At 39.8% G+C, this 14,655-nt stretch overlaps 1 pseudogene; it reads left to right on the top strand.

Annotated features, from left to right (window-relative positions):
- Window positions 1-434: 434 nt before the first annotated feature.
- The window catches only part of LOC117906450, a 54,356-nt pseudogene continuing 40,135 nt past the window's right edge, over window positions 435-14,655 (top strand).

Below are 14,655 nucleotides of genomic sequence, written 5' to 3'. Positions count from 1 at the left end.
TGAGGAATCCTTGATGCTTGTGGAGGAAGTGCCATGGTTTGCACACATTGCCAATTACTTGGTCACGGGAGAAATACCAAGTGAATGGAGCTCTCAGGACAAGAAGAATTTCTTTGCCAAGGTCCATGCATATTATTGGGAGGAGCCTTTTCTCTTCAAGTATTGTGCGGACCAAATTATAAGGAAGTGTGTGCTTGAACAAGAGAAGCATGGGATCTATCTCATTGCCATGGGAATGCATGTGGAGGCCACTTTGCCTCTCAAAAGACGGCAATGAGAGTTCTTCAATCGGGTTTTTGGTGGCCCTTACTTTTTAAGGATGCCCATGAGGTAAGTAAAGGATGTGATAAGTGCCAAAGACTAGGCAAGCATTCAAGGAGAAACATGATGCCTTTGAACCCCATCTTGATAGTGGATCTTTTTATGTTTGGGGCATAGACTTCATGGGACCTTTCCCTATGTCTTTTGGCCACTCCTACATCTTGGTAGGAGTTGATTATGTTTCAAAGTGGGTTGAAGCTATACCCTGTAGAACCAATGATCACAAAGTGGTTCTCAAGTTCCTAAAAGAAAACATTTCTCGAGGTTTGGAGTGCCTAAAGCAATCATCAGTGATGGAGGCACTCACTTTTGCAACAAGCCCTTTGAAGCTCTTTTGGCCAAGTACGGAATTAAGCATAAGGTAGCTACACCTTATCATCCTCAAACGAGTGGCCAAGTAGAGCTAGCCAACCGGGAAATTAAGAACATCTTGATGAAGGTGGTGAACACCAATAGGAAAGATTGGTCTGTTAAGCTCCTTGATTCCCTATGGGCGTATAGGACGGCTTATAAGACTATCCTTGGGATGTCACCGTACCATCTTGTTTATGGCAAAGCTTGCCATCTTCCCGTTGAGATTGAGTTCAAGGCATGGTGGGCCATTAAAAAGCTCAACATGGATTTAACTAAGGCTGGGCTAAAGAGGAGTTTGGATTTGAATGAGCTTGAGGAATTGAGAAATGATGCCTATCTCAACTCAAAAATAGCTAAGGAAAAGCTAAAGAGATGGCATGATCAGTTGGTGACCAAGAAAGAATGTTTCAAGGGACAAAGAGTCTTGCTATATGACTCTAAGCTTCACCTATTTCTGGGAAAGCTCAAATCAAGGTGGGTAGGGCCTTTTGTCATCCACCAAGTGCACTCACATGGAGTAATTGAGTTACTCAACTCAAAAAGTGCAAAGACCTTCAAGGTAAATGGGCAAAGACTCAAGCCCTACATCGAGCCATTTTCCCGTGACAAGGAGGTACTCATCCTCCATGACCCATCACATCCTTGAGAAAGTGTGGTAAGTTGATGAGCTTAGCATGAAAAGCTAAGTGCTCATCTCTTTTTGTTTTAATTTTAGTATTACATTCTTGTTTACTTTGCATTTTTAATACTTTTGCACATATTTTGTTTAGGTTTCTTAGTTTTGATTTTCATTTTTTTTATGTTTTTAATGGAGCTTTGATGTCTAATAGCAGGTACGAAAGCTCACAAGCTCACAAATGTGGAGAGAAAGATGAAATAGGGGAGAAATATATCTAAGTCCAAGCTTAAAAGCCCATTTCGCAACTCAAAAATGCTTTTCAGTCTTATTTTAGTATTTATACCATGGCACGAACATGGGGGGCATCCTCTTAAGCTAGTTAGTGTGGGGCCCACTCACAGAGAGGTGGTCGTTCTACACCATCTTAGCCTGCCTAGACCCTAGTTCCCTCTACTCAGCACGGGTACGGGACCAGACGATCATTTGGGTCTTCCAAGGCACCAGTGCCACCCCCTGTGAGCATTCCTCCACCTAAGAGGACTAGGATTTCAGGACCAGGCGAGTCCTCCAGAGCCCCTCCATCACCTCCAGCATCTACTATCCTAGGCTCTTCACACCTAGCAGAGGTCCTCAAGCGGCCTATGATAGCAAGCCCACCCCTCCCAGGCAACACGGATATCAGAGATAGGCCATTTCACGATGAGATCTGTATGGAGCATGAGACTCTCCGCCTATTACCAGAGCTAGAGGAATCATACCGCCTTCTGCAGAGGTACCACATCGAGCCATTTATGACTCCTAGGTCCTTCTATTACCCTAGGGTAATCTTAGATTTCTACCAGACTATGACTACTAGAAGCGTCCAGGACCCCATAGCCATTCATTTTTTGATTGATGGCCGCATGGTATTTTAGAGGCTCGAGATATAGCCACCACTATGCATTTTCCGCCTATCCATGAGGACCTTGGTTCCTTCCTTCACTAGTCTCAGTATTCAGAGCCCGACATGGTGTCTACCTTATCAGGAGGTAGAGTCACTGGTAGGACCATTTTGAGGAGGGAGTTTCCTCCACGGATGTTACTTATAGATTTGGTGCTCCGCACCAATTTTTTTCCACTCCAGCATGTCGTCCAGAGGAGAGGTGCTATCCTAGATGCGCTTTACCACATCTCTGAGGGATTCTACTTTGGACCCCACCATCTAGTCATGGCTGCTCTTACCTATTTTGAGGAGATGGTGCATAGGAAGCGCCTACACAAAGCTAGTACTATTCCACTCTTATTTCTGAGGCTGATCTCTCAGGTCTTTTAGGATATGGGATATCCTTCTCAACCCCACCTAGAGCGTCGTCATCATTGTCGAGAGCTCTTTACCAGTGAGAGTTGGACCCATTTCTTAGACCGCTCACCCATGGACCAGGGTATTCCTACACCATTAGCTCCCGCGCCTCCAGATTCTCCAGCAGCCTCAGCACCTACAGTACAGACATCACCAGAGCAGGACCCACATACCACAGAGCCTTCTTCTTCAGTACCTGCTCCAGTGACTTGCACTACTAATACTCCCGCACCACCAGTCACTCCTGCTCCAGCCTATGCTGAGTCTTCAGCCGGGCCATCCATCACTGTCTCCGCTACAGAGTTCAGAGCTCTCATGTCGTCCTTTCACTCATTGAGCGCCTCTCATACCACCTTAGTCCATGAGATGCAGGCCATCAGACGACTGATGGATACCATACAGACACATCAGGCTCAGCATACAGCTATCCTAGACCAGCACTCCGCCATGCTCTCTCAGATCCACCATCACCTGGGCATATCACCTCCTCCACCTCAGGAGCCACATCCATGATTGGGTATTTCTATCTCCATTTTGTATATGTTTTTTGTATATGATACATGTTTTATATTCTGAGATTGTATGTACCTCATGCTTATATCTTGTACTCAACTCTCTCAGTTTATATAAGCAACATTTTTTGTATCTTATTTCCTCTCTCACTTTTCTTATGGTTTTTGAATCATGTGGATGCACTCACACGCCTTGAATACCACATCACCATAACGTATATCATTCCTTCCTCGTCTTTTTCGATAGAAACATTGAGGACAATGTTCATCTCGGTTGGGGGGAGAGTTGAGGAAGTAAGTATTTCCTATTTTAGTTAGTTATTTTGCTGATTTAGTAGTTTTTGACCTTTTTCAAAAAAAAAAATTTTGTTTCATTCTCTATGGTTGTTAAAGATAATTTCTCAAGTTAAAATAGGATAAGTCGAGTTTTAACTTAATTACTTAAGTCTTAGAGTTTGTTTTATGCTTTCAAAGTTGATAATCTATTGAAGCCCTCTTTGATTTCGAACTTATTTCTTCCATTTCAAGCTTTACACACACCGTGCACATTAGATCCCGAATATATGATGTAAAACTTTCTCACCCTCTAAGCTTAGGAAAATTTTGACTTCGTTCATTACTTAACCTCTTTTTAATAGTGTTGGGACACCTTAAAAAGACCAATGAGTCTTTAAAAAAAAAAAAAAAAAAAAAAAACTTCTATTCTTTCCTTGAAACCTAAGCATGATCCGAAGGGGTGGCGAAAACCTTTAAAACCCGATGCCCTAAACCTTGATTGGTTGGGAGTCATTGATCCTCTGCTTGCTACATAGGTGAATTGGTTAAGTTTAGTGAGTAAAAAGAATTGTGAATGAGAAGGTGCGTTCCTAACCTATTAAGAGTTGGTTAATTTTGCCAAAGTTCGAGAAAATCTTAGGTTGGGGGGAGAGGATAGTTGTACATACTATATTCGGAAGCCAATCTCATTAACACTTAGCTCATTATGGAAGAGTTTGATCCTGAACCTTGAGAGTAGAGATTCTTTTGATACTTAATTGCATAATCTCCACTCTTTGTACTTTTTGTTTAACTTTTAGCTTTGACAACTCCTATTGCATTTTGAATCTTCATATCTTTAGTTCACCATGTGAGATGTGTTTTGATATTAGTCATGCCACTCAATTATTTTTTGGAGTGATTTGCATGACCTCTTTTATGTATATTATTATGTTTGCTTAGTTTTTATCTCCTCCATTGCTAAGGGACTAGCAATGAGTCGGTTGGGGGGTGTGATTACTACTGAAAAGTGCTATTTTGTAGACCTAATTATAAGGGTTTTAATCACCTTTGAGTAGTAATCATATTCATTTAACCTAATTAATTCATTAAGCTCCTTAGTAATTAGTTCTAACCATTTTTAGTGGCAAGTTTACATGTTTTTCATCAGCTTATGAGCCAATTCAAGCATGCCAATTGATGGAGGAGCTACTTGGGCGAGTTAAGCAAGGATTTTGGACGTTTACAGGCTTGAATTTCAAGTGGAAACGCGAGCACAAGCAATGGGAACACCATTTCGCAAGGTGAATTTCACATTGCCAAAATTTCGCAAGGGGATTTTCACCTTGCGAAATTTGGACCTTTCATCTTCCCCTTTGCGAAATGCCTTTGAAATCCCCTGTTTTGAGACGCTGTTGATGATATTCCACTGCCGGTTCTCCAAGATATTTTGCTTGACTTTTAGCTTTGTAAATACCTATTTTACCCTTGTAATCAACCAATGAAAAGGTTGCTTTTGTAATAGCTCTTGTAATTTAGCTTTTTATTGTCTTTAAATAGAAGTGAAGAGCCTCAGACATGATGATCTTGTAACCTGTAACTTTATAAGTTATAAGAGCACTTTTGTTTATACATTTTTTTTCTCTTTTCTTTCTCATTTTCTTAGTAGCCAAACATCCTTGGAGGATGAAATCCCCAAGGATGAGAGGCTAAAACCTTTTAGTTTCTTGAAGTAATGGATGCCATGTGAAGCTCCCGTGTCAGGATGGAGATTTCCAAGCCATAAATGTAAGTAGCTGAGCGTCATAAATGTTTTCATTCAAAGTAAAGCTTTTAATCCCTCTGACTTGCTCTGAATGGCCAATACTTGATAACCTTTTGGTCTCAGTGGATTCTTATTGTTAGATCCACTAACATTCATTAGTTATCTCCTACGATCCATTGTATTGCAAGTTGAGGAGATGACCTATACCAATAAAAGAACAGTTATGAGGTTCAGCTACCCTTTTTGTAAGTTTTCAAGGACTAAAACTCAGTTGTTAAACTCATACCGATTCGGGAAGTAAGCATCACCTTAGTTGCTTCTCCAACTCGAGGTGAAAAGTCCCAAAATCTCCATTTTTACAAAGTGAGTTAAGCATGGCTATCAAAAGCTTTGAGAAACTTCTTTTTCCATCTTTTAACCTATTTTCATGTTACTTTAGTTTACAACACCTTCATCTTTTTATGTTTTCATCTTAACCTAATTTTTATTAAGAAAAGTTCACTCCATCCTCCGAACTTCACCAGTTAAAGTAAAAACCCTTCCCAGTGTTTGATCCTAGAGCCACTATGCTATAGTAGCTTTGCTACTTTAGTGTAAGGACCTTAGGTATAAATTTTGTTGATACCCTTACATGCCAAGCTACCAAGAGTCAGGATATCAATGCATCTTTGGAATGTTGTGGGTGCATTGCATAAACCAAAAGACATTCTTTTGTATGCGTAGGTTCCGAATGGACATGTGAAGTGGTCTTCTCCTGGTCTCCAACATCAATTTCTATTTGAAAATACCCAAAGTAGCCATCCAAGAAATAGTAGAATGGATGGCCAGAGACCCTCTTAAGTACTTGATCAATAAATGGCAACGGGAAGTGGTGCTTCCTTGTTACAACATTCAACTTTCTATAATCAATACACACCCTCGAACCTGAAGTGAGGCATGTAGAAACTTCTTCTCCCTTATCATTTTGCACCACCGTGATCCCTGATTTCTTTGGCATGACTTGCGTAGGACTCACCCATGGGTTATCTGATATGGGGTAGATAATATTGGCCTGAAGTAACTTAAGCACTTCAGCTCGCACCACCTCTTGCATGTGAGGGTTCAACCTTCTCTAAGGTTGAAAAAATGGCTCAACTTCTTCTTCCATGTATATATGATGGGTATAGACTAAAGGGCTGATCCTTTTCAGATCAAAAATTTGCCACCCTATCATCTTCTCACATCTCCTGAGGACTTCAAGTAGACAATTCTCCTGAGTAGTGGTAAGAGTTCAAGAAATAACAACAGGGCTCTACTTGTTTTCTTCCAGGTATGCATACTTCAACTCCATGGGTAATGGCTTTAGAATAAGCTTTGGGGTCTCCTCCTTAACAGCTTCTTGTGTGTCCTCCCCATTGAATAAAGGTAGAATTTCTTCCCTCCTCTTCCAAGGGAGTAGAGTAGCAAGCAAATTTGAGGGTTTAGGTAACCCTTCATCAAGATCCCTAAGACTCTCATTCAAATCTTTGAGCATTTTCTGATCACAATGCTCCTCCACTAAGTTGTCAATCATGCACATCTCTTTTGGTCCTTCTTTTTTTTTTTCCAGATGGAATTGTTTCTTGCACATATAGAAGATGTTGAGCTCTAACGTCATATTGCTAAACGTAAGTTGCATGACTCCATTCATACAATTGATGATGGCATTTGATGTAGCTAGGAATGGTCTTCCAAGTATGATAGGAACACAGTTAGTTCCTTTGGCAATTAGGTCTGTATCAAGAACAACAAAATCCACTAGGTAGTAGAATTTGTCAACTTGAACTAGGACATCTTCAATCATGCCTCTTGGAATCTTCATAGATCTATCTGCTAGAGATAGAGTGATTGATGTTAGCTTCAACTCTCCTAGTATCAATTACTGGTAGATAGAGTAGGGTACCAAATTCTCACTTGCCCCCAAGTCGAACAAAACTTTCTCCACACATGTCCCTCCAATCATCACTAAGATGGTAGGACAACCCGGATCTTTGTATTTCACTGGAGACTTACACTGTATAATGGCACTTACTTGCTCTGTCAAGAAGGCTTTCTTATTCACATTCAACCCTCTTTTTATAGTGCATAAGTCCTTCAGGAATTTTGCACAAGTTGGAACTTGTTTGATCGTGTCTGGCAAAGGGATGTTAACTTTCACTTGCCTCAACACTTCAAGAATTTCTAATTCATTATTGATTCTCTTTTTGCCATGCAAAGCTCGGGGGAAAGGTGGAGGTGTGTGTTTCTTCATCATATCTTCCTGGTTGATGGTCCTCTCCAATTCTTCATTCATAGTAGATTCAAGGTCCTCCTTCTTTGCACTGTTCCCTTTTCTCTTTCCTTTGATTTCCTCTCTGTTCTTTTTCTATGCTTCACTCTCTGGTTCATGCTCTGGTTTGGATGTAGGTAGATCAACCTCTTTACCACTCCTTAGAGTGATCACTACTTTGACTTCCCTCACCTGTGAAGATTCTCCCTCCTAAGCCTCCACTTCGTGGATATCCTTGGGATTCTGATGAGGTTGAGAAGGAAACTTTCCTTTCTCTTGCACTGTGTTGAGATTGGTGAGCCTTGAGGTCGAGTACTGGAGATTATCTATCTTTTAAGATAGATCATTTTGCATCTCATCCATTATTTTGTCTACACTGTTAATTCTTTGAATGAGCTGAGCATTGATGGATTTCTAGTCTCCAATAAAGTCTCCCACGACCTTGCTATGATTCAAAATGGCTTGTTGAAGATTCGAGGCTTGCGGGGGTGCTTGGCCAGGTTGTGTGTACTGAGGTGCCCTTAGCTTCTAAGAGAAATTCAAATGATTCCTCCAATTTGAATTGTAGGTGTTGCCATATGAAGCATTGTTATTGGGCTTAAATTGTCCAATAACTTTTGGTTGATCCCCAAATATTTCTCTCACAGTTGGAATCGTAGGACACTCCTCCACCAAGTACTCAAAACATTGACAAATGGAACACGACATAGCTTGCACTGGTGTTTCAGAAATGGCCTGCACTTCTCGTATCTTCTTCATTTCTAACTCCTCCAATCTTCTTGCCATCACTGCAACTTTTGCTTTTATATTGATGTCTTCGTTCATAGTATACATCCCAGCCTTAGCATTAGAAGCATTAGGTTGAGACTTCATTCTTCCCACTTCTCTGGCATTCGGCTCATCCCATCCTCTTGAAACTTCAACCACATAACTTAAGAAATCCATGGCTTCCTCTAGATTCTTACTCATGAAGTCTCCTCCACACATAGTTTCTAAGAGTTGCTTCATTGAGGAAGATATACCATCATAAAAATAGCTCAACAATAGCCATGTATTAAAGCCATGGTGAGGACAAGCATTGATAGCTTCCATGTATCTCTCCCAACACTCACAGAATTTCTCATTCTCTTTAGATAAGAAGTTTGAAATTTGCCTTTTCAAGCCATTGGTCCTATGAGCCGGGAAAAATTTCTTGAGAAATTCAGCTTGCAAATTAGTCCAAGTTCGAATACTCCTTGGCCTTAAAGAATTAAGCTAGGCCTTGGCTTTAATCCTTTAAGGTGAAAGGAAATAGCTTGAGCCTAATCAAGTCTATTGAAGCTCCTCCGTCTTGGAAAGTATTACAAACCTCCTCAAATTCCTTGATATGCATGTAGGGATTCTCACTTTCCATCCCGTGGAAAGTAGGTAGAAGTGGCACAATATGTGGTCGGATCACTAGCTGCTCTACAGGTGGCACTATACATGACGGTGCACTCATACGAGGTGGATGCATGTGATCCCTCATGGATCAGTATGTATTGAAATTCTCCTCCTGAGCATGTTCACTATGCTGATCTTCAGGTGTAGCTTCCATGACTTTCACGCACAACTCCAACTCTATTTCATGAGGAGTTTCGATTTTCACAAGTCTTCCCTCACTGTCTTGTATCCAATAGGGCATGCACAACTAGCAATAACTGAAACAAAAACAAAAACAAAAAAACGAGAAAAGCAATTCTAGAAGAAAAAAGAAAATTAAGATTAACTAAAACCTGGATAAAAGATAAACTAAAAATAGAAACAAATAAAAAGAGTTAGTAAAAGAAAAGAAAAATCACCAAACTTGTGATGAAGATCACAAGTGTTCTGAAAAGGTCATATCACTGTAAAGTGGCACCATCCCCAGGAATGATGCCATTTGATTCGTCCCCAATTGGTGTTCTTTTTAATTCAGTCCTCAGACGGGAGTTATCAACAAAATTTATAAACCTAATTCATCATATATTAGGGTAGCATAGCTAGCATAGTATAGTGGTTCTAGGATCGTCCATAGGGATGGGTTTCCATATCACACATGATATTAGTTACAGTACTAAAATGGTGCCTTTTATTTTATGAATTAGCTTTAAAGGAAAATATAATTTTAGTTGAAAAGGGTTGGTTTTAGGTAAACCAAAAATAGTAACTGAGATTAATTACAAAGAAAAGGTTTCTTGGAGTTTTAAGTCACTAGGTTCAGGTTCCTTAGACAAAATTGGGAGATTCCGAATCTTTTCCTCGCATTGGGGATAATAACATAAAAATGGTTATCTCCCGAACTAGTGTGTATTTAGCAATCAAGTTTTGATCAAACTGGTCCATGAAAGACTGCAGTTGCTTCCCATTAATGGTTTTAAACACTAAAGAACTCTCAATGTGAATCATCTATCAATGGCTCGTAAGAGATAACTAATCACCTCTCACTGTGAAAAGCTTACCAAGTATTGGCCATTCAAGGTGATCCTAACCTTGGATTACCCTTCAAAGGCTCGCAAGAGATAACTAATGGATCTTCAGGGAGTTCGAAAAGTTTACCAAGTGTTGGCCATTCTAGGTAATCCTACCTTTAAATCACCTCTCAGCAAGAGATAACTAATGGATCTCTAGGGAGTCCGAAAAGCTTACCAAGTGCTGGCCTAGGTGATTTTAAGGGATTTTAAGTTAAAATAAAAAATATAAAAACCATTAACGGGTCACAACTTTCCTCATTTAAAACAAGGTAAACTTCCACTTTTGTATCTAGATCCCTTACCTAGCTTCCTTCAGTCCAAGAAACGAAAAACCTAGCCACCCATCCTCTGAGAAAATATCCTTAGAGGTTGTTTGGCTGGAAAGAAAATAAAAATAAAATGAATAGGTAAGGTAGAGAAAAAGCTTTGTGTATTTCTTACTAAAAGAATGTACAAGTGCTCTTAGGAATTTCTTTCGAGATTCCGAGATATTACAAAAAGATATATTTTAAGATATATATAGAGAGATATTTTTAACCCCTCATTTAGATATCCTAAATATCTAAAAATATCTTTAGCTGATTACAAGGAGAAAATAGGTAATTACACAAAATATCTTGAGATAAAAATCTAATGAAGTCGGTGCAAAAATATCTGAAAATTATAGAAGAGGAAATTTTCAAGGCTTGCGAAATTTCGCACAGGGTGCGAAATTCATTCTTCACAGCCTTCCTCTCTGTCCTGCAGCTTGTACTCCTTTTAGGCATTTCGCATGCTTTGCGAAAATTTCGCATAGCCATGCGAAATTGCTGGATGTTAGATTTCTTCTCTGATTCTCTTCCTTGCATACTTGATTGATTTGGCAAAGGCTATGAGGCTCTCCAAAACTTTGATTCTTCATGTGTTTGAGCTTCAACTTGCTTTGCCATGGACTATGCAAAATTCTCCCTCATTATTGGTTTGTTTTAATGATAAAAAAGTTATCAAAAACACAAAAACTTGCCAAAAACTAATTAGAAACACTTGCAAGGGTCTTTAATGTGCCAATTGAGTTAAAAGGTAATAAATACTACTCAAAAGTGTTTAAAAGAGTTTATAACAAGTTATAAAAGATCACTTTTTGAGTAGTAATCAAGAGGTGTGCATGATTGGTAACTTAGTGGAGGAGTATTGTGATAAGAAAATGCTCGAAGATTTGAACGAGAGTCTTGGGGATCTTGATGAAGGGTTACTTGAACCCTTAGAAATTCTGCCTTTATTCAATGAGGAGGTGATATAAGAAGCTATTAAGGAGGAGCCCTGAAAGCTTATTCTGAAGCCATTATGCGCGAAGTTGAAGTATGCATACCTAGAAGAAAACAAGCAAAGCCTTGTTGTTATTTCTTCATCTCTTACCACTCCTTAGGAGGATTGTCTACTTGAAGTCCTTGAGAGATGTAAGAAGGTGATATGGTGGCAAATTTTTAATCTTGAAGGGATCGGCCCTTTAGTCTGTACCCATCATATATACATGGAAGAAGAAGCTAAGCCAGTTTGTCAACCTCAGAGAAGGTTGAACCCTCACATGCAAGAGGTGGTGCGAGCTGAAGTGCTTAACCTACTTCAAGCTGGTATTATCTACCCCTTATCAGATAGCCCATGGGTGAGTCCTATGCAAGTCGTGCCAAAGAAATCAGGGATCACGTTCGTGCAAAATGATAAGGGAGAAAAAGTTTCTACACGCCTTACTTTAGGTTGGAGGGTGTGTATTGATTATAGAAAGTTGAATGTTTTAACAAGAAAGGACCACTTCCCATTGTCGTTTATTGATCAAGTGCTTGAGAGGGTCTCTAGCCATCCATTCTACTATTTCTTGGATGGCTACTCCGGGTATTTTCAAATAGAAATTGATATTGAAGACCAGGAGAAGACCACTTTCACATGTCCGTTCGGAACCTACGCATACAGAAGAATGCCTTTCAATTTATGCAATGCACCCGCAACATTCCAAATATGCATGTTAAGCATTTTCAGTGATATGGTGGAGCATATTATGGAAGTCTTTATGGATGACATCACCATATATGGAGGTACGTTTGACGAATGCTTAGTCAAATTGGAAGCTGTTCTGAACCGATGCATTGAGAAAGACTTGGTGCTTAATTGGGAGAAATGCCATTTCATGGTACACCAAAGGACTGTCCTTGGGCATATTATCTCAAAGTAAGGCATTGAAGTGGACAAAGCAAAGGTTGAACTTATGGTCAAGTTGTCATCGCCAACAACTATCAAAGGAATAAGGCAATTCCTTGGCCATGTTGGGTTCTATAGGAGGTTTATCAAAGATTTCTCTAAACTTGCAAGACCTCTTTGGGAACTATTGGTAAAGGATGTTAAATTCGTATGGGATGATCGATGTCAATAGAGTTTTGAAGAACTAAAGCTATTTTTGAAGACCGCTCCAATAGTGAGAGCTCCCAACTGGCAATTGCCCTTTGAAGTGATGTGTGATGCCAGTGACTTTGCTATAAGAGCTGTTCTTGGGCAAAGAGAAGATGGAAAGCCCTATATGATCTACTATGCAAGCAAAACGTTGAATGAAGCGCAAAGAAAGTACACAACCGCGGAGAAACAATTGTTGGTTGTAGTTTTTGCGTTAAAAAAATTTCGCGCTTACTTGGTGGGGTCTCTCATTGTGGTTTTCACTGATCACTCAGCCTTGAAATATCTGTTGACTAAGCAGGATGCAAAAGCGAGGCTGATTAGATGGATTCTCTTGCTTCAAGAGTTCAATCTTCAGATCAAAGACAAGAAATGAGTGGAGAATGTGGTGGCCGACCATCTGTCAAGGCTAGCCATCGCACATAATTCCCATAGTTTGCCCATTAATGATGATTTTCCGGAGGAGTCACTCATGTTGATAGAAGTCACTCCTTGGTATGCTCACATTGCTAACTATCTAGTTATCGGAGAAGTTCCAAGTGAGTGGAAAGCACAAGATAAGAAGCACTTCTTTGCAAAAATTCATGCCTACTATTAGGAAGAGCCATTTCTATTCAAATATTGTGCAGATCAAATAATACAGAAGTGCATCCCTGAACAAGAGCAACAGGGGATCCTTAGTCATTGCCACGAAAGCACATGTGGAGGCCACTTTGCTTCTCAGAAGAGATCTATGAAGGTATTGCAATCAGGTTTCTCCTAGCCATCACTTTTCAAAGATGCCCACACCATGTGCAAGAGCTGTGATAGATGCCAAAGGCTTGGAAAGTTAACACGTAGGAACATGATGCCTTTGAACCCCATTTTAATAGTTGATTTGTTTGATGTCTGGGGCATTAACTTCATGAGACCTTTTCCTATGTCCTTTGGCTACTCCTGCATCTTGGTGGGAGTAGATTATGTTTCTAAATCAGGTGAAGCAATCTCATGCAAACGCAATGATCACAAAATGTTCTCAAATTTCTCAAAGAGAACATCTGCTCTAGATTTGGAGTACCCAAGGCCATAATCAGTGATGGGGGTACTCATTTTTGTTACAAGCCATTCGAAACTCTCTTAGCTAAGTATGGTGTGAAGCATAAGGTAGCTACACCACCACCCTCAAACTTTTGGGCAAGTTGAGTTAGCAAATCGGGAGATAAAAAACATACTGATGAAGGTGGTGAATACGAGCAGAAGAGATTGGTCTGTTAAGCTTCATGATTCACTGTGGGCATATAGAACAACTTACAAGACCATTCTTGGAATGTCTCTTTATCGCCTAGTCTATGGCAAAGCGTGCCATCTCCCAGTGGAAGTGGAATACAAAGCTTGGTGGGCAATCAAGAATCTCAACATGGATTTGAGCAAAGCCGGCATGAAAAGGTTCTTAGACCTTAATGAGATGGAGGAACTGAGAAATGACGCTACAATAATTCAAACATTGCAAAACAAAGATTGAAAAGGTGGCATGATCAGTTAGTCTCCCGCAAAGACTTCCAGAAAGGACAAAGAGTCTTGTTGTATGACTCTAAGCTCCACATCTTCCCGGGAAAGTTGAAGTCAAGGTGGATAGGTCCTTTTACTATTCAACAAGTACATTCAAATGGAGTAGTGGAACTACTCAATTCCAACAACACCAGGAGTTTCAAAGTCAATGGCCATCATCTCAAGTCATTCGTCGAGCCTTGTTCCCGAGACAATGAGGAGATCATCCTCCTTGAGCCACATCAAACTTAACAAGACAAGTGGTTAAATGGACTTAGTCTATTGGAAGACATTAAGTCCATATTTTTTGTTTTAATGTTGATTTAAAGTTTTGTTGATTTAGTACTTGTTTTAATTGTAATTTCTTGCTTTAATTTTATTTTATTATGATTTAATTTAATTTTTGATGATCAATTACAGGTGGATTTGAAAATAGATGGGGAAAAGCTTTAAAAAATTTCTAGACGATCGAAAAATCAGCAAAACAGAGCATTTCGCACACCCTGTGAAAATTTCGCAAGGCTTGCTTAAATCCAAAAATTGATTTCGCAAGGGATGCAAAAAATTTGCACACCCTACGAAAGCCAATTCGCACACCCTGTGAAAATTTCGCAGGGCATGCGAAAAATTCGCAAACCCAACTTTTCTTTGCAAAAACCTGTGCGAAATTAAAAAGGGTGTGCGAACCCAATTCACAACCCTGTGCGAAGTCCAACAGCCTTTGCGAATTCCAACAGTCACTTAAAAGCCTATTTAAAGCCCTTGATTACTACTCAAAAAGTGA

The sequence above is a fragment of the Vitis riparia genome, chromosome 18 (assembly GCF_004353265.1).
Source record: "Vitis riparia cultivar Riparia Gloire de Montpellier isolate 1030 chromosome 18, EGFV_Vit.rip_1.0, whole genome shotgun sequence".
NCBI lineage: Eukaryota > Viridiplantae > Streptophyta > Magnoliopsida > Vitales > Vitaceae > Vitis > Vitis riparia.
Note: the sequence above shows the minus strand (reverse complement) of the source record. Positions and strands in the feature narration are given on the sequence as shown.